Here is a 27,015-nt window from a genome sequence, read left to right on the forward strand (position 1 = left end):
TCCTTTCTTCCTTTCTTCCTTCCTTCCTTCCTTCCTTTCTTTCTTTCTTTCTTTCTTTCTTTCTTTCTTTCTTTCTTTCTTTCTTTCTTCCTTTCTTTCAACTAGCTGACTCTGAAACCTGTCACCAAACCTCTCCCCAAAGTGGTGAAAAGGCATGGGATGCTTGGGCAGTACATAGAGGTACAGAAGAGAAATGAGGGAAACAGATTTGCTTCTAATTGGGGAACTCCATTGCTTTTCTTCTTTGTTAGTGCAGCTGCCTTTTAAAATTTTTATTATTTACTTTTATTTCATGTGCATTGGTGTTTTTCCTACATGAATGTCTGTGTAAGAGTGGCAGATCTCCTGGGGCTCGGATTATAAACAGTTGCGAGCTGCTATGTGGTTGCTGGGAATTGAACCCAGGTCCTCTGGAAGGGCAGCCAGTGCTCATAACCACTGAGCCATCTCTCCAGCACCCCTACTTATTTTCTTATATTTTTCCTTTAGTAGCCAAGAGACCATGTTTATAGTTGGAATTCTGATTCTTTTGGTGAGTGAATTTTAATGACCACTGAGCATGAAAGAACTATTTTAAGTTACCTTGGCTATGAATGCTCCAGATGATGGGCAGGACATCACCTAGCCATTAGCCTTTTGGGAGTCAGTCTTGGGTATAAGGGGTGATTAGTAGGTCTACAGCCTTTCTTAAGACTGATATCTAGTGACAGAGTGTGGCAGGTGGGTACACTACCAGCCATCAGGACACTTCCAAATTCCCTCCAAGGAGACCTGGCTTTGCTGGCCTTTGACCACAGTCTGATTATCCCTCTGTCCAATTATGTCCCTGTCACTCCCCTTTCACAGATAGAGCCTTAATAAGCATTATGTCTCCAACTCCTCCTCAGTATTTGCTTTCTCTGCACTTGACCTACAGCAGTGACAGACATTATTATTTGAAAGACCGATGCTTCCCTGGATCCTTAAAATAAAAAACAGAGTTGGTGAGGCTTCCCTTGGGAGTTCTAAGAGACTGTCTGGGAAGGCAAATAGCAAGCACTGATCGCCCTTACCTGGCTCTGGTTCTGCCAGCTGTAAGAGTTCTGGGAAGGGGGGGCTGTGTTTATCTGTCCAAGCAAGCTTGGAGCACTTGGGATTAAAGACTGAAGCCCCAGCTGCCACTGTCCAGGCCTTTTATGATTCAGTTCCTTCCTGTCATGAAATGGTAAAGCAGAGTCCTATGGAGGATTGTGGGTAATGAACTCTGGATGATAGTGACATTTTGGATTTAAATAGCTCTATTGTTATATAGTTGATATGCAATGAGCTATACACCTGAAGTTTGATGAAACTAACCACAGTCACAATAATGAGCAGACACAGTGTCCCTCTTCTCCTACCCTTATAAACTTTCCTTTGCTGTACTACCCATCTCCAGGCAACATCTGATTTGTTCTTTGTCACTATAGATTATTTGTCATTTTTAATAAACAGGATACACTCAGTATGGACTGTTTAGTCAGCCTTCTTTAACTCTGTATAAATTTTGATTCACTTATGTTGTAGTGTTGACTATTCAGTCTTTTTTTTTACTGCCTTAAAACCCATTGCATGGATTTACTACAGTGGGTAAACCCATAGGCTTCTTGAGAGACATCGGACTCATTTCTATGCAGATGCCTCATTTCCTCATTTAAAGCATTTGATAGTGACGTATTCTCTACACTTGGAAGTTATCCTGCAGGTACTGCTGATCACCACAAAAAGGAGTTTTCTGGCCAAAGCTGTTATGTGAGAATAAAGCATTTGTTTAGATTTATTTAGAATTATATAACTATCTAAACAATTATTTAGAAAACAATTTGGTAGGCATATTTTATCCACTTAACAAAATGACAGCTGTAGCTTCTTTACCAGGGGGCTATGACCTTCCTGGCAATGGTTTTAACCAGGTACACAGTACCAAACATGAATTACCGCCCATGGAGTGCTCATTAAATCTAATCAGAAAGTGGCTAATTATCTTTATGTGGTGGTTCGAATATGCTTGTTCCAGGGAGTGGCACTCTTAGAAGGTATGGCCTTGTTGAAGGAAGTGTGTCACTGTTGGTGTAGTCAATGAGACCCTCCTCCTAACCACATAGGAGCTAGTCTTCTCCTATCAGCCTTCAGATGAAGATGTAGAACTCTCAGCATCTCCTGCACCATGATTGTCTGGATGTTGCCAGGCTCCTGCTTTGATGATAATAGACTGAACCTCTGAACCTGTAAGCCAGCCCCAATTGAATGTTGTCCTTATAAGAGTTACTTTGGTCATGGTGTCTGCTCACAACAGTAAAATCCTAACTAAGACACCCTATTACAGGCTTGATCACTATTGCACTAGTGGGCTGTTCTTGTCTGGCCAGTTTGTATTTTACACTCAGAATCCACAGCTCAATAAGGCTTTTGATGACAATTCTTCCCAGCCACTGATCTAGCTTATCCCATCAATATGAGGGCTAGCTAGCAGAAAGTAAGCGTCCAGCCCAGTTGTCACTTGGCTTGTTTTTGTCCTGTAATTAAGGTATGTGTTGTCTTACATTGATAGTAGTTTCAGTTTTTGAGCTAGTAGAAGTACAATTTTCTTTACGAATTTAATTTCTAGTTATTCATTGGTAGTATAAAGATAACTGATAGATTATTTTCTTAAAGTCATACATTTTAAAAATTAACACTCAATGTAATGGGTCTCACCATGGCATCTTCACACGCATCCTGTATTTGTTAACCGTGGCCATTCTGTCTTGTAACCCTCTTCCTCCCACACATGACTAGTTTTTATAGTTTGATTTTATTTCCTATAACCTTGTTAAACTTATTCTAGGAAACTAATTGTAGATTCCTTAGGATTTTCTTTGATAAATAATATTTTCCCTTACAAGTAAAGACAGTTTTATTTTATTTCCTTGCCTTACTAGATTGCCTACAGCATCCTTCTATGAGAGGCCCGGGAAGAATGCGATCTTGGCCTGGCTTTTGGTGTCACAGAAAACTCACCCAGCCCTTGGACATTATTGGATTTTAGCCCAGAAGCTTGAAATACCCAAGATTCAACTCACAGACCACCTAAAGCTCATGAAGAATGCAGACCAAGTGGGGGTGCTTCAGTCTTCATTCAGAAGGAGTATCAAAATACTCAAGGGAGCAAACATGGAGACAAAGTGTAGGACAGAAACTAAAGGAGGGGCCGTCTGGAGACCATTCCACCTGGGTATCCATTCCATGTGCAATCACCAAAGGTAGATGCTGATGTGGATGTCAAGAAATGCACGATAACAAGAGCCTGATATAGCTGTCTCCTTAGAGGTCTGCAAGAGTCTGACATATTCAGAGGTGAATGCTCACAGCTAACCATGGAACTGATCATGGGGTTCCCAACTGATCATGGAGGAGTTAGAGTGAAGATTGAAGGAGTTGAAAGGGTTTGCGACCCCATGAGGAGAGCAACAATACCAATCAACCAGAGCCCCCAGAGTCTAAACCACCAGCCTGGGAGCACTTAGGGAGGGACCCATGGCTCCAGCTGTGTATGCAAGGGAGGATGGTCCTGTCGGGTATAGGTGGGAGAGGAGATCCTTGGTCCCATGAAGGCTGGAAGCCGTGTGTGGGGGAATTCGAGGGTGGGGAGTTGGGAATGGGGGGTAGGTGTTGGCACACCCTCATAGAAGCAGGAGGAGGGATGGGATAGGGTGTTCTTGGGCAGGATGGGGGGAAACGGGGTAAGGGGAGAACATCTGAAATGTAAATAAAATATCCAATAAAAAATAAATTTAAAAAGTGACTTTGTATGTGGTTTAATGCCCCCTTTTAGTTTAAGAGTCTCTCTCTTTTTCCTAGATTGTCAGTCAGTTTATATTTTAATTATTAATAGGTGGTAAAGTTTTTCCAAATGTTTTATCTGAACTGATTTTTTATTATGTACACAGAATGTGTGTGTGTGTTTTTTCATATGAAAGGCAGGGGTCAGCATCAAATCTTCCTTACTTGCTCTCTATTTTGAGGACAGGTCTTTTATTGAACCAGGGAAACTGTTAGGCTGTTAATCTAGGCTGGTTAGTCAGTGAACTCTCTGAATATGCCTGCGTTGGCTTGCCTTTCCCTCAGTGATAGATTGATAGGCATGAAACACCACACCCAGCATTTGTATGCGTGCTGCTGCAGATTGGAACTCAGGTCCTCATGCCTGCTCAGCAAGCACTTTCATGACTGATCCATCTCCTCAAAGATATGTGTGTGTGTGTGTGTGTGTGCACGTGCATGTGTGCACATGTATATGTGTATATATGTGTGTACGTACTGTGTGTGTTTTCTCTTACTATTAAAACTTACATTGATTGGTTTTTTTTAACAGTGAGCCAGTCTTGTTCACTGAGGTCAGTTCAGTTATGCTATATTCTTCTTGCATATTGCTGCATTTAATCACTGTCTTTGCTGATATTTTTGTAGCTGTGTTCATGAAGTACAACAGTTTATAGTATATATTTTTTATGTCAGAAGCCTTCTCAACTCAGCACTGTGGCTACTTAATAGAATCTGTTTTCTTGCAGGAGATAAAGTTGAATTTACCATCTTGTTAGAATAATGTTTCCTGTATATTTGAGATTTACAATATGTATTTCAGTAAAAATAGTAAAGGAGTTACTATAGTTAAGTCAAATAACATATCTGTAGCCTACCAAATACATTTTTATGATAAGAGCATGGAACACTCATTGACCAAAAATTTATAGTACAACATAATTTTAACCATAGTTAACCATGAGTTGAACATCTGAGCTCTTCCTGCTTTTTTCCTTTGCTCTCTACTCAAAAGTCTTGTCTCCTGCCATTCTCTGGTACAAAATTGGAAGGATTTTGTAGAAAAAAAAAAGCCTTTGGCTCATAGGCCGTTGTAATGTGTGTTTGGTTGGGGTGTACATTCTGGCCTATACATTCCTGGGTTTACTGTTTGGTCTGATGTTGTGGGTTCTGACCTTGATATTTATATCCATCCAAAGGCTTTTGTGTTTTGTTCCTGTCCAGGCTGACACAGGTGTGCACCTGTCAATAACTACCCTGGGAATAAGCAGATTCATATTGTCATGCTTATTTATTTATTGAGTTATATTTGAAGTGTGAGACTCTAACTTCTGGTTTCATATATATGTTAAAATATTTTTGCTATATAGACCCTGAAAACTTTGTGAATTTGGCCTGTTTCATAAAGAGCTACAGTGAATTAGAAAACATGGCAGTTCTTTCTCTAGTGTAACAGATCCTGTGTTCTTTCTCCCTGGAAGAATACAAGTTACCTTTCCTTTTACTTCAGCTCTCCAGATGAGGTCCACGTGTAATAAATACTATTTCTGTAACGCAGAGACTCACAGTGCTGACCATTCTGTTAAAACATGGTTCTAATTTCTTCAGGTCAGAAATAGGATGCCTATGAATTAAAAGGCAATATTGCCACAAGCACCACAGTGATAGGGCATCCAAGGAAACAAAAATAAATGAACAGATCGCATAAGAATTAGTGCATTGCTTTAGTGGGGCAAGTATAAGCGCAGACCATCATCTGGGGGAGAAACAGAAACATACTTTCCAACAATCTGGAGGCTGAAAGTCAAAGATTGAAACGCCAATGCCTGGGCTCTGAGGCAGCTTTCTTTGGCTTATAGACAGCCCTCATCTTTTTGTGTACTCAGTGGAGTTTTCTATGTGTGTATTGATCTTTCTTTCTTATAGAGATTCCGGTCAGATTGAATTAGGGTCCACACTAATGGCTTCACTTTTATTACTACTTTAAAGGACCTGTCCCTAAACAGTCACATTCTAAGATATTGGGTTAGAGTTTTAATATATGAACTGGAGCAGTTTAGTCTATAACAAGCAGAACGGTGACCATTGTGATTGTGTCAGATAGATATAATTCACTATATCTTTTCTCTTAGTTTAGTGTTATATTTGAAAATATTTTTATAATGAAAGTGTTACAAGCAATAAAGCAGAGAGACTACAGCTAGCCAGGGAGAAAGTCTGTTCAAACCTGTGTTTCTTTGTGTCATTCCTCATTGTCTGTGAGATGGGTCTTGTGTCATTTGGAACTCCAGGTACACAGGACACTGGTATGTAGAGTTTGAAAACTGAATCACACATATTCTTTCACATTTCTTCTACTTAAACCCTCAGGAGATATGGAGATTTATGTGATGTTATTGCCACGGAGTAGAAACACATAGACCACTCAGAAGGACCAGAGTTTGAACTGAGAGCCTCTGTCAGCCGTGACTGTCTGGAGAGAAACCCTTCTCATGGAGCAGACACTGATGCATATTACAGAGAGACTGTAAAGACAAGAAGCACAGAAAAACAACATCCAGGTCAGTAGTTGCAGTGGGAGGCAAGCAAGCAGTTTAACAAAAGCCAAGAGCACTCAGTTAGCTGGGACTTTTGGATCCTTAGTTTCCAGAACAGGGTTGGGTGCTTTTCCATGGGACTTTTCAGGACAGTGGATAGCAACCAAAGGAGGTTTTATCTGAGATAAGATGGAGAAACTTTTACCCTGTTATATTATTCCTAAGGTAGAAGCAAGAAAAAGACTTTTGAGTCTTGGCTTGTCCCAGCCCACAGGACGTTGTTTGCAGAGGTGGAGATGGCCCCTGTACAGACAGTCCTTTGTGTTGGAACGACAGTATTTACTTCCACCTTATTTTGCTTTTCCTATGTTGCAAGAAACTGTGGTTGAATGTTGATCCCCATGGAAGTGGCTGCTTTTAAATTGCTGTTAGTTTTTGCTAAATGCTGCTGTTTCAGAACAGCACTTTGATCTATCACCACCCTGCTTCCTTTCGTGCTTAGCTGATAGTGTTTCATTTCTAAGGTGCTGGGCCTTTGTGCATTTTTACCTACTTGGAAAAAATGGATTTCTCAAATGGACACAGAGGACGGTTTTATATTGTGGAGTACATTTTGCTTTTAATACAATAGATACTTTAAGCATCTCCTTTGTTAGAATACTGCTTTCTCCAGCCTATTAATTATCCTGATATGAACTGAAATACTTGTTGTTTCTAGGGGAGGCTGAGTGATAAAGAAAATCTCCTGTGAACTTTTACCTTCAAATCTTTCCTCTGAAATATCCTTTCCCCACTTTAGTTCAAGGGATGATTTAATGGACTGTAGCTGTCTTCATACTGATTTTTTTTCCTTGTGAACTAGAATGCTAAATTCTCTTTTTCTCAAATACCGTGTGCACTGGAGTCTGGGAAAAGGCAAATGAAAGCTGTTCTTCTCTTTCTTGAAGAGGCTCTGACTCCTTTCGCACCACTTCATCCCAGGAAAGAGAGACCTTCAAGGATCCTAGATGCTGAGCTCTTTGGCTCCTTGCCTTCTGTTCCTCACCAGCCAGTTGTATTGTGGGGTGTGTGTGTGTGTGTTTGTGTTGGGGGAAGGAGGAACAGTTCAAGTGGTTTTAGATCATTGAGGTGATGCCACAATTCTTGTGGAGTTAGATAGTACTGGTTACATGGGAGGTCAGATAAATTAAAAATGTCAAAATAACCTTTGAAAATCCCATAAGAATGTGTAATAGTGGAGATTAACGTAGATCTTATTAAGCCCAACAAACCATTTGAGTAGGTGTCTTTTTCTGTATTTGAGAATAAGGTATAGCATATTTGTACCGCCTAATGAAAGTTTCTCTAGTGTTTGAGGTCCCGGGAGAGTGATGACTATGTGTGTCCACACAGAGACGCTGAACATGCAGAAGCAACGTGACTGTTTATCATTTTCCTTTCCTTTTCATTCCTTCCCTCTAAGTCCCTGACTTCCATCCCGACTCTGTCTTATTGCCAACTATGGAGGAGAAGTGGGTGACTGTGGGAGCTGAGAGGGTTTGGCATACAATCCTGCAGTCCATCAACGGTGCAGTACCTGCGAGCATCCTTCCTCCTCCGTCTCTAGAGAGTCGAGGCTGAACACACTCAAGGGAAACGCCAGAGGCTCCCTCTCTCAGCCTCTTGAGTAGAATTAGTTGCCCATTTTCCTTCTTCCTTGCTGTTCTAGGTCCTCTTAGCTCTCCAGACTGAAAATGATGTGTTTTTTACTGCGCCTGGCCACCTGCGGCCCAAAGGTTGTTTTCTCAGGCTCTAGCTCAGCTTTCCCAGTTAACATTTGTTTCTCCCTTCCGGGTGCCTGGCTCTACTTTTAGGCTTATCTTCTTTCTCCTGCTCACCTCTCTCAGTCAGAATTGTTTGGAAAATTCTCCCACATAATTCAGGATAAGGGTCACATATCTCCTCCTCTGGAATAGACCGTAATGCTTTTCCTGTTCGGCGGTCTGGCAGAGTACCTTTGCTCTGGTCTCTTGGCATCTGGAGTAGTGTTCTCTTGTGATATGGGACACTGTAATTACCAGTTTGTCTGAAAGAGGCTTGAATATCTTGGTTATAAGTTTGGAGTTTAGAACTGGTTTCCAAGGCTTAAATGATCCTGTGTAATATTTTGGGTGTGGCAAAGTATTATCATATTAATGATATATTAATGAATAGTTATCAATAGCAATCAAAAGTGATACATTAGTTATTTTATTATTTATATATTAATATGATGATGATTATTGCATAGTACGATTCCTAGTGTCATCATGTGTAACAGTGAGATGAACAACGGCAGCTGTACGGAGGGGCATGTCACACAGTAAGCACTCAGCTAAGGAAGGACAGTGTAGCCTCCTCTGTGACTGAGTCTATGTTATGCAGACTCTTTTCTTGGTGTCTTACAGTCTCAGTCTTCCCTCCTCTCCCTCTCTTCTACCCCTCACCTCATCTAGTGTCTTCTCTCCTATACACTACTGTTCACCTCCAGGCTCTACCTCAAATATCAGTTATGGATGTGATGTGGCAGGCATATGACTTCTCACAAGAGATCACTAAGTCTGATCAACTGTTCTTAATTAGTCACATTCCAACCTAACTTTCTCTTAGCAAACTTCCATAATATTGCCAAAAGATTTTTTTTAAAAAAATGATTTTTGAGACAGGGTTTTTCTGCATAGCCCTGGCTGTCCTGGAACTCACACTGTAAACCAGACTGGCTTCAACCCTGAAGATTCCCCTGTCTCTGCCTCCTAAGTGCTGGGATTAAAGGTGTGCACCATTACCAGCCCACTATTTTTTTTTTCTTTAAGAGAGGTGGAGAACATGCTATAAAATTCAAAGGTCTTTTTGGGAAGGAATGGGCCATAAATTTGTTCTGCCCTCACCTGTAGTGGCTCCTAGTGGTAAATACTTGGAGAGCAAACCTTTATCTTAGGTGGAGAACTCATTTGGGAGTGGGACAGACTGGAATAGCAGCTACAGTACATGGGCACACATAATGTTTTAGGGGTACAAGAATACTAGGAGTGGAGAGATGATGTCTCACCAAGATGGGTCACTGAGGTCAAACTGTAGCAAAGTGGGGACTGCTGAGTGCAGACCAATCAGAACCAGGAAGGAGAAAACTGAAGCTCTTGGTCACACCCTTGTTTTTTTTTCATTGCTTATTAGCAAGATTTTGAGGAGGAGTGAGGATGAAGAGAACTAGACGGAAGGATGCCAGCAGAAAAGGTATTTCCAGGTCATGCTCATAGATTCAAGAAGGACTGAATACATACGGTTAAATAAAGCTGCTTTCTGAAGCGTGGCTCTCTGTCCTCTCAAGTCCCACAGTAGAGATTCTCAGACAAAGGCAGGAAGCTTGCTTGTACATGATCACATCTCTGGCTTAAGTAACAAAAATATTTTGGTGTCTATTGTTCCCACTTAGTTAATTGCTGGACTGAAAAGTCCTCAATGTTTAATGTAGACAGTGGTATTAGGTAGGAAGGCAACGCTATTGTGCTGACTCAGGACATTTAGCAGAGTTATAAATGATAGAACTTTGCAGATGTAATATGACTTTAACTGTTATTCATTCAGCATCAGAGGGGAACATAAGGTTTATAATATGTTCAAAGAGCAAAACTAGTCATCAGGGAAGTGGTTAGAATGAGAAAGGAGACGATACAGGACAGGGCTGGAGAGGTACAGAAAGGAGAGATAACAGAAGCCATGCTGGAGACTCCGAGCCTTGTCCTCAGGATCACTGGGAGAATAGCAAGTGGGTCACACTTGATTTTCCAAGCTCATTCTAAAGAAAAGAGCTGGATGGTGCAGAGTATCAACAGGAATGGCAGCTATGAAGCCACTGCAACAAGCGGCCATGCATGATGTCTGATGTAGGAAAGGGATACTCAAGACTAAAAGATTTCCTTTGGGTAGTGAGGCACATGGAGAGACATCTGAAAGATGAACTTTCTCAGATTCTGAGTTGGACAATTACATGAATATGTGTGTGCTAGCTGTTCTCTGCATCAATTACTGGAACAGACAATTTTTCAGTAGTTTTATCAAGAGAAGTTTATTTCTCAACCACTTAACTGTCCTTTGTAGGTAGGAATGGTATGGATGGACTCCTTTATATGCTAATTCTTCATCCATCCATTAGAACATTCTTCTAGGCCTTTGATAATCTTTAAATCACTTGGCAGAATGAATATTACTTGGGGCTTAAGGCCTTGTGCTTACAAATGATAAACATTGCTTCCTCTCTCCCAGAAGATACCGCATAGCTACTGTCAACAGCAAAAATATCCAAAGGGTTTGTTAAAATCTGTGCACAAAGGAAGAGAACCTGTCAAGGAAACTGGACAAGAGAGCCAGAGACACCAGGATGGAGATTTAGGATTCTAAGAAAGAAAGGAAGAAAAATGTCATCAATATCAAAACATTCTGTGGAGAGTAAGGGAAAGATGAAGAGGAACAACTCCTCGTGGCAACTGCACCGGGGATTGGGAACCACACTGCTCTCCATGGAGGACTGTGGGAGAGCATGCAGCAGGAGCAGGAGGCTTAGTGGATGCTCTGGGATACACAAGCCATCAATACACAGGGAATGGATTGCTCAAGAAACACACCTCTCAACATCATATTAATACTTAGAAATTCAAGAGTTTATATTTTATAATGGGAATTTTTATCATGTAGCCAATATTTATCCACAGCAAAATCCAAATTTTAGAAAATATATGTACTGTACATAATTATAAATATACGACTATAGATAGCATCATAAATGATAATATAAAAAAATCACATTATTCAGTTTGGCGGGAGCCCGTTCTCCTGATTCCATTATATCTGTTGCAAATACTGCTGTGGTAGTTTAAGCCAGTACCTTTACCACTAATAAAGAATGGTCATTCTGTTCAACTATCTATCTCAACAATGTAACCAAGGAATTTGACAAGCTATTTACCCTGGGAATCATGGCAGATCCTCTCTTTCTCCTGTGACTGGTTTGGGAATAAGTTTGTGATTCCATCGAGACCAGAGGGATACTTATTGGAAAGCACAGGCATGGTTGGTTATAGTTTTAAAGGAGCATATGGAAGAAGCAGCATCTTAACATCTCATATGGAAAATGGAGTGCTGGCAGCCCAGCTGCCTTGCAACTATGGGAAGAGCCAGCCACAGGGCAAGCTCATAGGCTGGCAAGATAAACACAGAAACTCCCTCCCTTAGAAAAAGAAAAATTACCTTTCTTTCATAATTCTTACTTACTAAAGGGCTTTTCTGTTAGTTTCAGCTAAAACTAATACATTTCCATGTTACTCTTCTGCATTTAACTATATGAATGATGTCTATTTGTCCGTTCTTCCCTTCAGCTATGCAGGCACTCACTTACTTACCTATCCCAGACTTGCACTGTTTAACTTACACCTTTGACCAAAGTGGTGTAAAATGGTGAATGAAACAGGTTTGTGTGACTTTTGATTTTCATGGAGGCCAGTACCACCCTGAAGATCCAGGCAATGAGGGCATTGCTGTGATTGTGTCCTGTTACTTACCAGAGAGGTCTAGAGTGCTCTAGCTGCTTCTCAGCCAATCAGAACATACAAAGCAGTCACATACTAGAGAAGAAGTAGAGTATTCGATCTGAATGGAATAGCAAATGCTGGTAAGGATAAAACTTGAGAGATACCATACATGCTGACTTGGTAGCCATCATTCATTTCAGGCAAAGAACACGGGGTTTAGGTATGTTCAATGGCCTTACTGCTAATGATCAACCACTAGAAAAGGTTCCCCATATTCCCCTGTGGCTTCTGTAGAAGGATGTGGTAATCTGAAGGTCGTATATCTGGTTTAAATCCCTGACAGATTGGTCATATGTCATCCTAGGCTTTCTCCCCAGTGTCCCCAGTGTTGAGATGGAAAATGTACCACAATAATATTATATGTAAGTAGACATGGGTAGAAGTAAATGAAGGCTATGTTTAAATAATCTATATTAAATTAAGTAATATATTTATCAGATCAGAGTAAGTTTTATATTCATGAGACTCTGTGGTGGTGGAAGGAACTTGAATTGTTGGCGATCATTAAGAAAATCTAACATGCAGATTATGTCACCCTTATCTGAAATGTTACAAATCCCCAAACTTCTGGAGCACAAACAGGGGATTTAAAAGGATTTAGATTTTCTTTTTAAGTTTGGTGTTTTTGATAAGCTTGGAAAAGAAAGTGTTTATTTCAGCTTTCAACTCTCAGCTTATCCTCCACTGAAGGAAGTGAGGGCAAGAACTTAAGACAGGAACCTGGAGGCAGGTACTTCTGTGGAGACAATGGAGGAGTGCTGCTTACTTGCTTGGTTCCTAAGGATTAGCTTGGTTTGGCTTTTTTTATATATATCATTGCAGAACATCTCTCCAGGATTGGAACTTCCCACAATGCACTGGTCCCTTCTACACACCAATCACTAATTAAGAAAATGCCCCACACACCTACAGGACAGTATGATGGAGGTGATTTCTCAGTTGGGATTCCTTCTTCCTGCATGACCCTTCCTTACAGTAAGATGACAAAAACTAGCTAGCACACTGTGTTGAATGTGTATTAGAGTCAGACAACATGTCACTTTAGCTGATACATGTAAATGATACTGGAATTATGGCTTTGGTGTTTGTTATAAGTTCATGAATAGTATTTGAAAGTTTTGTAAGTCTTGTTTACTATGCAATAAAGTTTATTTGTTTATTTGCCAAAAGTTAGCCTTACATTAAGAAAGATCTTGTCTATGTTTGTGGCTTCTATGCAACCTTTACATTGAAATGCTTAAGGCACTCAAAAGTATCATGTTTAAAGTTTCTAAAATTAAATATATTGAATTAATTTTAAAGCTTAACTTAAAATGATCAAAATTGAAAAATTAATATATTGTTAAGAGAAAAATTAACTTACTAAATATAACAACTTACAATATATGGATTAGGCAGTGCTGACCTGAGAAGAGGTGCCAGGAGATCCACTTAGCAACATCAGGGATTGGGAGATGGCAGAAGCACTGGCTACCCACAGACATGCATTCATCTTGATTGGACAATGTTTGTTCAGTTAACTGCCAGTGACTGCTGGAAATTTGATTATTTGTATTCTTAGTTAGGTCTTCTGTCTATATCTATGATTATGGTTGACTTAAAGATATTTTTCAATGTTTTTTACTTTAATTAAAATAATTTAGTTTTAGGTCCCAGGCGGCAGCTCTGTACCCAACCTCAGAAAACTGAGAGAAAAGGGCCTCCCAGGAGCTTTAACTCAGGCAGCATCCCAGGTAAGGAAAAAGGAACACTTGCTCCAAACAGGGAGCAACCGGTACCCACTGGGACCCAGGAATTCACTCCTGGCCCGGAGCGTGGGTTCCTTCTGGTCTGGGCCCGAGAACTGAGCAGATCTTGGGCCTCAGCTCTAACCCCAGCAGCAAAACCCATCCCAAACAGTTCTGACACAACCTAGATAATAGGAAAGACAGGCTCCAGTCAGAGACAGTACAGATAGCACAAAGGAAATACAGATGGCGAAAGGCAAGTGCAAGAACACAAGCACCAGCAACCCAAGGTACTTGCCATCATCAGAACCTAGTTCTCCCACATTAGAAAGTCCTGAACTCCCCATATCACCAGGAAAGCAAGAGCCAGATCTAAAGTCACTTCTAATGATAATGATAGAGGACTTTAAGAAGGACATAAATAACACTATCAAAAAAATTGAGGAGAATACAGATAAACAGGATGAAGTCCTTAAAGAAACACAAAAATCCTTTAAAGAATTACAAGAAAACACAAACAAAAAGATGAAGGAAATGAACAAAACCATCCAGGACATAAAAATGGAAGTAGAAACAATAAAGAAATGACAAAGGGAGATTACCTTGGAGATAGAAAACCTAAGAAAGAAATCAGGAGTCATAGACACAAGCATCACCAACAGAATACAAGAGATAGAAGAGAGAATCTCAGGTGCAGAAGATACCATAGAGAATATTGACACAACTGTCAAAGAAAACGCAAAATGCAAAAAGCTCTTAACACAAAACATCCAGAAAATCCAGGACGCAATGAGAAGACCAAACCTAAGGATAATAGGTATAGAAGAGAGTGAAGATTCCCAATTTAAAGGGCCAATAAATATCTTCAACAAAATTATAGAAGAAAACTTCCCTAACCTAAGGAATGAGATGCCCATAATCACACAAGAAGCCTACAGAACGCCAAACAGACTAGATCAAAAAAGAAATACTTCCCGTTACATAATAATCAAGACACAAAATGCACAAAACAAAGAAAGAATTTTAAAAGCAGCAAGGGAAAAAGGCCAAGCAACATATAAAGGCAAACCTATCAGAATTACACCTGACTTCTCACCAGATACTATAAAAGCCAGAAGATCCTGGACAAATATCGTACAGATCCTAAGAGAACATAAATGCCAGCTCAGGCTACTATACCCAGCAAAACTCTCAATTACCATAGACGGAGAAACCAAGATATTCCATGACAAAACTGAATTTACACAGTATCTTCCCACAAATCCAGCATTACAAAGGATAATAGCAGGAAAGCCCCAATACAAGGAGGGCAATCATACCCTAGAAAGAGCAAGAAAATAATCCTCTTCCATCAAACCCAAAAGAAGATAACCACACAAACGATGTCTCCACAATTAGCAAAAATGACAGGAAGCAACAACACCCTCTCCTTAATATCTCTTAACATCAATGGACTCAATTCCCCAATAAAAAGGCATAGGCTAAGGGACTGGATACACAAACAGGACCCAGTTTTTTGCTGCTTACAGGAAACCCACCTCAGTGATAAAGACAGACACTACTTTAGAGTAAAAGGTTTGAAAACAATTTTTCAAGTAAATGGCCCTAAGAAACAAGCAGGAGTAGCCATTCTAATATTGAATAAAATCGACTTTCAACTTAAAGCTATCAAAAAGGATAAGGAAGGACATTTCATACTTGTCAAAGGAAAAGTCAACCAACATGAACTCTCAATTCTGAATATCTATGCACCAAATACAAGAGCACCCACTTTAATAAAAGAAACCTTACTAAAGCTCAAAGCACACATTGCACCTCACACAATAATAGTGGGAGACTTCAACACCCCACTCTCAGCAATGGCTAGATCATGGAAACAGAAACTAAATAGAAATACAGTGAAACTAACAGAAGTTATGAACCAAATGGACTTAACAGATATCTATAGAACATTTCACCCTAAAGCAAAAGAATATACCTTTTTCTCAGCACCTCATGGTACCTTCTCCAAAATAGACCATATAATTGGGCACAAGACAGGCCTCAACAGATACAAAAAATTGAAATAATCCCCTGCATCCTATCAGATCACCGTGGTCTAAGGCTGGTCTTCAAAAATGACAAAGACAATGGAAAGCCCACATTCACATGGAAACTGAACAACATCCTACTCCTTGATAATCTGGTAAGGGAAGAAATAAAGAAAGAAATTGAAAACTTCTTAGAATTTAACGAAAATGATGACACATCATACCAAAACCTATGGGATACAATGAAAGCAGTGCTAAGAGGAAAATTCATAGCTCTAAGTGCCTACAAAAAGAAAATGGAGGGAGCATACACTAGCAGCTTGACAACGCACCTGAAAGCCCTAGAACAAAAAGACGCTAATACACCCAAGAGGAGTAGACGGCAGGAAATAATCAAACTCAGGGCTGAAATCAACCAAATAGAAACAAAAAGAACTATCCAAAGAATTAACAAAACCAGGAGCTGGTTCTTTGAGAAAATCAACAATATAGATAAACCCTTAGCTAGACTAATCAGAGGGCAGAGAGACAGTATCCAAATTAATAAAATCAGAACTGAAAAGGGTGACATAACCTGAGGAAATTAAAAAAATCATCAGATCCTACTACAAAAGCCTATACTCAACAAAATTGGAAAACTTGGATGAAATGGACAATTTTCTAGATATATACCAGTTACCAATGTTAAATCAGGACCAGATAAACCATCTAAACAGTCCCATAACTCCCCAAAAATAGAAGCAGCCATTAAAAGCCTCCCCACAAAGAAAGTTTTAGTGCAGAATTCTATCAGACCTTCAAGGAAGACCTAATACCAATTCTCTTCAAACTATTCTCAAAATAGAAACAGAAGATACACAACCCAATTCGTTCTATGAAGCCACAATTACCCTCATACCTAAACCACACAAAGACTCAACAAAGAAAGAGAACTTCAGATCAATCTCCCTTATGAACATTGATGCAAAATTACTCAATAAAATTCTAGCGAATCAAATGCAAGAACACATCAAAACAATTATCCATCATGATCAAGTAGGCTTTATCCCAGGAATGCAGGGATGGTTCAATATTCGGAAATCCATCAATGTAATCCACTATATAAACAAACTCAAAGAAAAAAACCACATGATCATCTCACTAGATGCTGAGAAAGCATTTGACAAAATTCAACATCCCTTCATGATAAAAGTCTTGGAAAGATCAGGAATTCAAGGTCCATACCTAAACATAGTAAAAGCAATATACAGCAAACCAGTAGCCAGCATCAAACTAAATGGAGAGAAACTTGAAGCAATTCCACTAAAATCAGGGACTAGGCAAGGCTGCCCAATCTCCCCCTACTTATTTAATATAGTATTGGAAGTCCTAGCCAGAGCAATTAGACAACACAAGGAGGTCAAAGGGATACAAATTGGAAAGGAAGAAGTCAAAATCTCACTATTTGCAGATGATATGATAGTATACTTAAGAGACCCCAAAACTTCCACCAGAGAACTCCTAAACCTGATAAACAACTTTAGCAAAGTGGCTGGATATAAAATTAACTCAAGCAAATCAGTAGCCTTCCTCTACTCAAAAGATAAACTGGCTGAGAAAGAAATTATGGAAATGACATCCTTCACAATAGTCACAGATAATATAAAATACCTTGGTGTGAACCTAACCAAGCAAGTAAAAGACCTGTATGACAAGAACTTCATGCCCCTGAAGAAAGAAATCGAAGTAGATCTCAGAAGATGGAAAAATTTCCCATGCTCATGGATTGGAAGGATTAATATGGTAAAAATGGCTTTTTTGCAAAAAGCCATCTACAGATTTAATGCAATCCCCATCAAAATTCCCACTCAATTCTTCACAGAGATAGAAAGAGCAATCTTAAAATTCATTTGGAATAACAAAAAACCCAGGATAGCGAAACCTACTCTCAGCAAAAAAGAACTTCTGGGGGAATCACCATCCCTGACTTCAAGCTGTACTACAAAGCAATAGTGATAAAAACTGCATGGTATTGGAACAGAGACAGGCCGGAGGATCAATGGAATAGAATAGAAGACCCAGAAATGAACCCACACTCCTATGGTCACTTGATCTTTGACAAAGGAGCTAAAACTGTCCAGTGGAAAAAGGACAGCATTTTCAACAAATGGTGCTGGTTCAACTGGAGGACAACATGTAGAAGAATGAAAATTGATCCATTCTTATCTCCGTGTACAAAGCTCAATTCCAAGTGGATCAAGGACCTCCACTTAAAACCTGCTACACTGAAACTAATAGAAGAGAAACTGGGGAAAAGCCTGGAACACATGGGCACAGGAGAAAAGTTCCTGAACAGAACACCAATGGTTTGTGCTCTAAGACCAAGAATTGACAAGTGGGACCTTATGAAACTGTAAAGTTTCTGTAAAGCAAAGGATACAGTCAATAGGACAAAGTGGCAACCAACAGATTGGGAAAAGGTCTTCACCTACCCTATGTCTGATAAAGGGCTAATATCCAAGGTATACAAAGAACTGAAAAAATTAGACTCTAGACAATTAAATAACCTCATTAAAAAATGGAGCACAGAGCTGAACAAAGAATTCTCAACTGAGGAAGCTCAAATGGTTGAGAAGCAGCTAAAGAAGTGTTCAGCATACCTAGTCATCAGGGAAATGCAAATGAAACAACCCTGAGATTCCACCTCACACCAGTCAGAATGACTAAGATCAAAAACACAGGTGACAGCCGATGTTGGCGAGGATGTAGAGAAAGAGGAACACTCCTCCACTGTTGGTGGGATTGTAAACTGGTACAACCACTATGGAAAGCAGTCTGGCGGTATCTCAGAAAATTGAACATAGTGTTACCTGAAGACCCAGCTATACCACTCCTGGGCATATACCCAAAAGATGTTTCAACATACAACAGGGACACATGCTCTACAATGTTCATAGAAGCCTTATTTATAATAGCCAGAAGTTGGAAAGAACCCAGATGTCCTTCAACAGAAGAGTAGATGCAGAAAATGTGGTACATTTATACAATGGAGTACTACGCAGCTATTAAAAACAATGAGTTCATGAAATTCTTAGGCAAATGGATGGAGCTGGAAAATATCATCTTGAGTGAGATGACTCAATCTCAAAAGAACATACATTGTATGCACTCACTGATAAGTGGATATTAGCCCAAAAGCTCACAATATCTAAAAAACAACGAATAGACCACATAAAACTCACGAAGAAGAAGGAAGACCAAAGGGTAGGTGCTTTGGTTCTTTCTAGGAGGAGTATCAAAAGCTTCAACCAGAGCTCCCAAAGTCTAAACCGCCAGCCAGAGAGCACAAAGGGAGGGACTCATGTCTCCACCTGTATAGGTAATTGAGGGTGACCATGTCAGACTTCAGTGGAAGTGGAGGGCCATGGTCCCCAAATGTTTGGATCCTCTACTGTTTGGGAATTCGAGAGCAGGGAGATGGGACTGGGAGGATGTTTGGAGCACACCCTCATAAAAATAAAAGGAGGGGGTATGGGATAAGGGGCTTTGGGGGAGAATGGGAGAGGAGATAACATAGAAAAGTAAATACATATAATACCCAAAAAAACCCACAGATAAAGGGTCCAAAAGAGAGAGAGAAAGAGAGAGAGAGAGAGAAAGAGAGAGAGAGAGAGAGAGAGAGAGAGAGAGAGAGAGAGAGATTTTACTTATTTTAAATTATTTTCAAAAGTTTCTAGGAGTTGCTAATTGGCTACGATTCTATTTTAAGCTCTCCACAAAAGAATTTAAGTCTCTTTTCAATATGCTCAAGAGAGATGTAAATCCTAATTTTCCTCAACAGTTAATTGACAAAAGAGAGGTAATCTCACGAAAAGTAGAAGAAACTATTACTAATCGATATATTATATAGCCTGATTAGTTGTTGGCAGTGATATAACAGTCCTTTGACAAAAGATTATTAATATAGATTTATATATCTTTAAATATGGCCTTCATGACTCTCTGAGTGTGGAAGGAGTGACTGTTGGTGCTTCTGCCCTGATTTTACAAGAACTCTGAAAAATTGGCTTTAAAAACAAAAGAGGGGGAATGGTACCCCCCCAGAAAGAGCCTCCTGAAATACTCTCCATCATTCCTTGTTCACTTTTAACTCTCTAAAGCTGAAAGCTCATGGCAAATCTGCTACTGACTGCCTCTGGCACCACGGAGACCAACAAAAACTTTGCCACAGATATGGGGAAGAACCCTCTTACCCTTAAAGGGAATGTCCCAGACCCAGTTCCCTTATGGAGCCGAGGATTGATATGCCTGTTTGATACCACAGAAGGCACAGCTAACCGGCTACCAAAAACATTAATGAAATAAATAGATATCCTCACAAAGCCAGGCCCAACCATAAATAAGATGAATAACAATTTACATCCAGGGAAGAGAAATCACTCTGAGAATTCCCTTCTTTTTCCTTTCCAGGTAAAAATGAATCACCCGTGATGTCTGCTGTTAGAAGTTCTAATCCAGAAGCTGGCCTCCGAAATTATACTACTCAGACCTTTGAAGGGCCACTGACAAAAACATCAAACAGCTAGAGATTGACATCACTAATCAGAAGAAATCTCTCGTTTCACTATCTGAAGAGACCTCCTAAATTCGCAAAGATCCTTATGTGATTTGATTTTCTCTATCACAATAGAAAAGGCTGTGTACAGCTCTTGACTGTGTACAGACCTTAAAGAAGAATGTTGCCTTTACATAGACAAGACAGGGAGGGTTAAAGAGAGCATGAAATAGGTAAGTGAAGGCCCTGAGAAAAATCAGAGAGAGAAAGAGACAGATGAATGCTGGTACAAGAATTGGTTTTCAGCCTCTCCAAGGTTGTCAACCCTACTTCCTCCCATCTTGGGACCATTGTTTGGTTTCCTTTTGCTTATTTCTGCTGGTCCCTGGGCCTCAAATAGGTGGACTAACTCTGTGATACAACAGATAAATAATTTGGTAGCAAAACCTATTCAGATACATTATCATAAGTTAGCTATGGAGGACCACAAGACTCAAGATGAGGTTGTTACTTTATACAGGGTGTTTCCAAAACCTATCTCCACCCAACCTAAAAGAGGGGACTTCTGCCCCTAGACCAAGCAGAGAGGGGTCACCCAGAACCCCCTCTGACAGGAGATCTGAATTCTTGCTTAGGCTGCGAGGCTAAGCACTGCAAGGGAATATAAATAAAAGATAAAAATATCTCTCTGGGTTCCCTAAGGGACAAGCCTGACTGCATAGGGGTTGATGTCAAAAGTATCCCCTCTCCAGCAAAAAGACATCGGGATGGGTATGGCCCTCATGTCTCACTGGACAACGACAGGGGGACTGGAGCCATTACAAGGTCCCCGTCAATTACTGGAGGTCAGGCCTCTATCCCCGCCTTCGCAAGATTAGAATTGCCACAGCCCTTCTATACTTAAGAGAAGGGAGGAGATGTCAGGGGCAGCCCTGCTTACACACTGAAGGCCTAAAATCAACCATAGGCCTAAAATCAGCAATAGGCCTGTCATACATGTATACTAGCACCAAGTCTTGGGTCTCAGTGGAAAAACATTGAAACAGATGGCTATAAGCTAATGTAAACAGGCAGCTTTTGTGGAAATCTACAAGCCTGAGTAGTCATAGACCTTGTAAATAGGTATCCTTGGCAGACAACTTAGATAAGGTCAAGCGAGTCATAGGCAGAGTCATAGTGACTTGTCCCCTGAACCTTCACCCAGCCGATACCCGGTTCTGAAGATATCTGTATTCCCCCTGAACACCCACACTCCAGTGTCATTCCCTTCCCCACATCCTGCCTTTCTGTGTTTATAACCCCTGTGTGAATGAATTACTATTTGAGAAAAAATAAATTATAAAAAAAATATAAATAAAAAAATAATAATTTAGTTTTCTTTTCTCCTTCCAAATCCTCCCATGTCCCACCACCATCCCCCTACTCCCCTCAAATTCATGGCCACTTAGTAATTTAAATATTAAATTGACTATAGATGAGGGTGAGTCCATTTAGTGTTACTTATATGTATATGGCTTCTGGGATAAACACTTGGTATTAGATAACAAATTAGAGGGCTCATCTTTAGGCAGGACTACTTCTTCCTTTCTCAGCATTCCTTAGTTACAGTAATTGTTCATTTAAAACAGCCACCTCTCCCTCCATGAAATCTCTCCCTTTCATGTTAGCATATCTAAGAGTATTGTCATTGCTGAGATTTTGTTTAAACACTCATACTATTGGGATATCATGGGTGTAGCTTTCCTGTCATGTCTAGGAGACATCATCTCATAGCATGGTTCCAAATTCTCTAGCTCTCTAACTTTTCTGTCCCCTCCTCCACCATGTTCCTTGAGCCCTAGGTGTAAGAGTTATCTGTAGATGTATCTGTTGGACCTGGATATCACCCAAACAACTGATCTCTGCATATTGACCAGTTGTGGTTCTCTGTGATGGTCTCTGTCTGCTGAATAATAAAAAAAAAAGCTTCTTTGATACTGGGTGAGAGCTATACCTATCTATGGCTAAGTTTTAGAATGAGTTAGAAATTATGCTGGTCTAGTAAATTGGTAGGTCTGGGTTCTCCTCCAAGATCTATGACCTCAACAGTCCTGGGCAGTTGGCTAGGTTTAGAGTCCTAGACATGTTTTACCTCCTTTTGAGAAAGTCTTAAATTCAATGAGACAGTTGTTGGTTACCACCAAGTTATAAGTGTCACCACTGAACCTGACAGTGGCCTCAGGCCCTAGGGAGAGAGCCTATATGTTGTTTTTCTAAATGTTTGTGTTGTCAAATTACTTTCTAAATATTATTCTTATTTCCATCCATAACTTGTAATTGTTGTTTCTGCTCCCAAGCTTGGTCAGAAAGGCTTCTTACTGCATTGTATAGGAGTTAATGCAGAAACTTATTATCATGCAAAAGACTGAGAATAAGAGGGTGTAAGTGCTCAGGCATAAAGGGGATATCTATATCTACCTTCTGCCTGAGGCTCAGGAAACATCTCAGATGTGATGGAAGAAAGTATAGCTGGAGGGTAGGGAGGAGACCTGTTTAATGTCATCTCTGAATGTGACATGGATGCTGCATATATGAACTTGATTCAGCTCTGGTTAAAAGATCAAGCCAGTTAAAAATTCCATCACAGTGGGATAAAGGTGCTCCCAAAGCCCTACCCTAAACAACTACTGGCAGTTGGTAGCTGCTAGGAAAAACAGTCACTTTTTGGTTTTTGGAGGCATGGCCACTAATGGGTTGTCTATGACCCAGTGAATGACCACACATCTATGTGCATATGGGTAGCACTCAGTAGATTAGGAAGAAAAAAAGAAAAGAAGGAAAGAAGAAAAGAAGGAAGGAAGGAAGGAAGGAAGGAAGGAAGGAAGAAAGAAAGAAAGAAAGAAAGAAAGAAAGAAAGAAAGAAAGAAGACATGAAGCTGGGCAGGAGATATGATTGAGAGTCTTAAGGGAAATTGAGGGTGGATATGCTCAAGATACATTGTGTTTATATGTGTGATGGTTTGAATAAACATGATAGGCTCATATGTTTGAACGCTTTGTCCTCAGAAAGTGGCACTGTTTGGGAGGAACTAGAAGGTGCGGTCTTGCTGGAACAGGTGTGGCCTTATTAGAAGAAGTGAGTCATTGGGTGTGGCTTTGAGGTTTCAAATGCTCAAGCCAAGCCCAGTGTCATGCTTCCTGCTGCCTGTAGATCCTGATGTAGAGCTCTCGGCTACTTCTCCAGCATCAGATCTGCCTGTGTGCTGCCATGCTTCATGCCATGATGATAATGCACTAAACCTCTGAACTGTCAGCCATCCACAAACAAGAGTTTAGAAGAGTTACTGTGGGACATGTGTCAGGACGGCTGAGTTGTCTTAAGGTACTAGACTCAAGTAGCACTCTCATCCACATAGTAAGTCAGTTTGATAATTAAATACCTAAACTCTATTTTGTATTCTTAGACTTGGCCCTGGTTATAGTATAGTTTATATGTGTTATTTGTAAGCAATATGTTTCTATATTTAGTTTTTCCCATGTGCTTCAATTTTGTTATTTAGTAGTGTATTTAAATTTACTGTTAACCTCACTATTTGGTTTGCTTATTGAGAGAGAGAGAGAGAGAGAGAGAGAGAGAGAGAGAGAGAGAGAGAGATATGCTGTGATCATGGTATCTCTTTAAAGAATTAGAACACTGACCAAAACAACATATATGAATTTTCCAAAGAAAAAATAAACATATTATTAAGAATATCAACACTTATGAAAACTACTCTGTGTCAGAGACTGCTCTAGATGCTGGGTATATACCAGTTAGGGAAAACAAATTTGTGCTTTTAAAGAAAAAAACATACTTTAATAATAAAGCATGATGAGGGGACAAAGACTTGATGGCTTAGGTCTAATATGTGAGCTTCCAGGTCCACCCAGCAAAGGGATCTGTACTTCAGACCTTCACGTACACAAGTCAAGAGGTTCAGTTTTATTTTCCCTTAGCTAATTTGAATTGACCTTATGCTAAGCACAATCAAGAGACCTTGATGTATGAAATTTAGCTGACATAAATGTGAAATATATGTATATAATTTTATATCAGAAATGATATAAATTATTTCCTGAGAAGAACTACAATGGACTATTAGTTTAGTCAGTCTACTAACAGCGTGGATTGATTTAAACCAAGAATGAAAAAAGTTCATCATCTTCACCTTCAGATTATGTCCCTGTTGGTGACTTTCGAGGGAGAATTTCTCGACTTTCCAAGCACGTAGGTTTGTTATTATGCTCTATCGTTTTGCTACATTTTGAAAATATGTGAAACTTAAGATTGGCAGTAAGTTTGGAGTTAAGAAAATGACTTTGCAGCCTTCCATAGATGTCTTCCCTAGCCCCTCTCTTTAAAGGAAACTCCATTCCCAGCACCTCAGCTGTTTCTCCTGAAGCCATTTCCACACTTTTAAATGGAAAGCTTTAATTGTCACTTCCCAGTTGTTAGCTGTAGGCACAGTTAGTGGCTTTCCGTTCGTAGGTGAGTGTTGCCGCCTGTGAGCAGCTGCGTTTCTAATTCCTTCATGCTCACCGCCTAAATGTAGTCACAGCACTGCTAGTCCGTAGGCAGTATTCAGACTCATTTGCTGTTTAAAGTCTCTGTATGTCCAATGCTGTTTTATTTATCCAATGCTATTTAAAGTCTCTATCCAATGGTGGTCTGTTTTATTTCATGATTCATTCTTTCTCTCTTCCTCTCTCTCTCTCTCTCTCTCTCTCTCTCTCTCTCTCTCTCCCTATATTTAGTAACTACCTCAAATGATTTTTACTTGCTTAGTTTTCAACATAGACCTATTTTAGTCTTTTGGCAGTCACATGACAAGACACTGCAAACAGAACGGTTATAAGGACTGTTACTTAGTTCTCACAATTCTAAGGACTTTATAAAGTTCATGATCCAAGGCTGTCAGAATTCTGTTTGTAGTTATGCTGATACTTTAGATTTACGACTTTACATGACGGATGGGATAGCCTATTCTCTAGGCTGTCTTACCCCTTAACCCCTGTCATGAGGGGTTTTCTCTGATGACCTATTCATCGCCTAAAGGCTTCAGATAGCTTCTAACATATCACACTGCTGATTACACTTTCACAAATGAAGTAGACTTGGATACGAAAACATCAAACATAACAACATACTACTAATTAGGCTCTACATTTGAGAGTATCTATACATTTGGAAAATGTCAATACTATTTTCCAAAGCTAGTTCCAACAAATCTTTGTCAGTCTCTGTATTGGTCAGTGGTCTGCTTCTTTGAAGAGGCGTTATGACCATGGCAACTCTTATAAATGAAAGCATTTAACTGGGGTTGCTTACAGTTTCTGAGTTTAGTTCATTATTGTCATGGCCACATGGTTGCTGGAGAAGTAGCTGAGAGTTTTACATCTGGATCTGTATTTAGCAAGAAATATAGAGCAACTGAGAGAAACCATTAATTAGGGCTTTTGAAACCACTAAGTGCATCCTAGTGACGTACTTCCTCCAAAGAGGCTACTCCTATTCCAAAAAATAGTGCCACATCCTATCCTAAGAATTCATATTTATAAGCCTATCTCTAGGGACCATTTTAAAAACTTTATTGATTCTTTGTGAGTTTCGCATCATGCATCCCAGTCACACTCATCTCCAGCCCCTTGTATTCTCTCTCCATCCTTAAAACCTCCCCCAGTAAGAAAATTAAAAAACATACAAAACTCAAAAATAAAATACAAATAAAAACAAATAATAGGAAATATCTCTTCGTGGAAGCTATAGTGTGTCACAGTGTGTCCCACAGTATATCCCTATACTCATACATTATTGCAATAAGTCATTGGGAGATCTTGGGCGAGCTTCTGAGCCGCCATGAATATTGGATCTTCCCTGGGACTCCATCCTGCTTTCCTGTTGTTGCTCTGTGTCATAGAGAACTTGAAGCTTTGGCTTAGCAGGACTGGCTTTTTTGCGTGCTCCAGATGATGTAGATTTTGGGGGTTGCACGACTCAAAGCCCTGGAACTGGGATCTGAAGAGTAGCTGAGATGACCAGGCTCCCCAAGTCTACACCACCAGGGTGAGCTCTCACCACTGCTCTGGCTAGGCCCCTCAATGCTGCCATGGGCAGGAGGCAGGGTCAGCTCTCCTGCTCTCCTGCCCTCAGCCTGGCTCACGTCTTCCCATGCCTCAGCTCCATCACTTGTTCGACCCAGTCAAGGCACAGGACCCACTCTCCAAAGTGTTTCAGCCAGCAAGGAGCTGGGGCAGCTCTCTTGCTCTCACACCTCGGGACTGGGGCCAGCTTACCCATCATCATGACCCTGAGGCCAGCTCTCCAGATTGTTTCAGGTGGTGAAGGTCGAGATGGGCAGAGATGAGCAGAGATGATCAGAAGGCATTACCGCTGCACACAAGCCACTTTACTATAGATGAGAGGCAGCGCTAACTCTCCTGACTGCCTCAGATGGCAAGGGTGAAGGGGGCAGAAGGCATTACCTCCACCCCCATCCCCACACACAAGCTAATTCACAGAAGGCAAGTGGTAGGGCTACTCTCCAGCACATTTGTATTCAAACCTCCAGTCTTGTACTTCCTGTAGCACCAGGTCTCACCCTCGAGATCATATCTTCTTCCCTTCTGGTCTAAAGCACAGGCTCTTATGACTGCCTGTGTAGCTTTCTTCACTCTCTTCACAGACTTTCTTTCCCTTCCTTCCTTCCTTCCTTCCTTCCTTCCTTCCTTCCTTCCTTCCTTCCTTCC

This window comes from Grammomys surdaster, unplaced genomic scaffold (genome assembly GCF_004785775.1).
Source record: "Grammomys surdaster isolate TR1022 unplaced genomic scaffold, NIH_TR_1.0 165, whole genome shotgun sequence".
NCBI lineage: Eukaryota > Metazoa > Chordata > Mammalia > Rodentia > Muridae > Grammomys > Grammomys surdaster.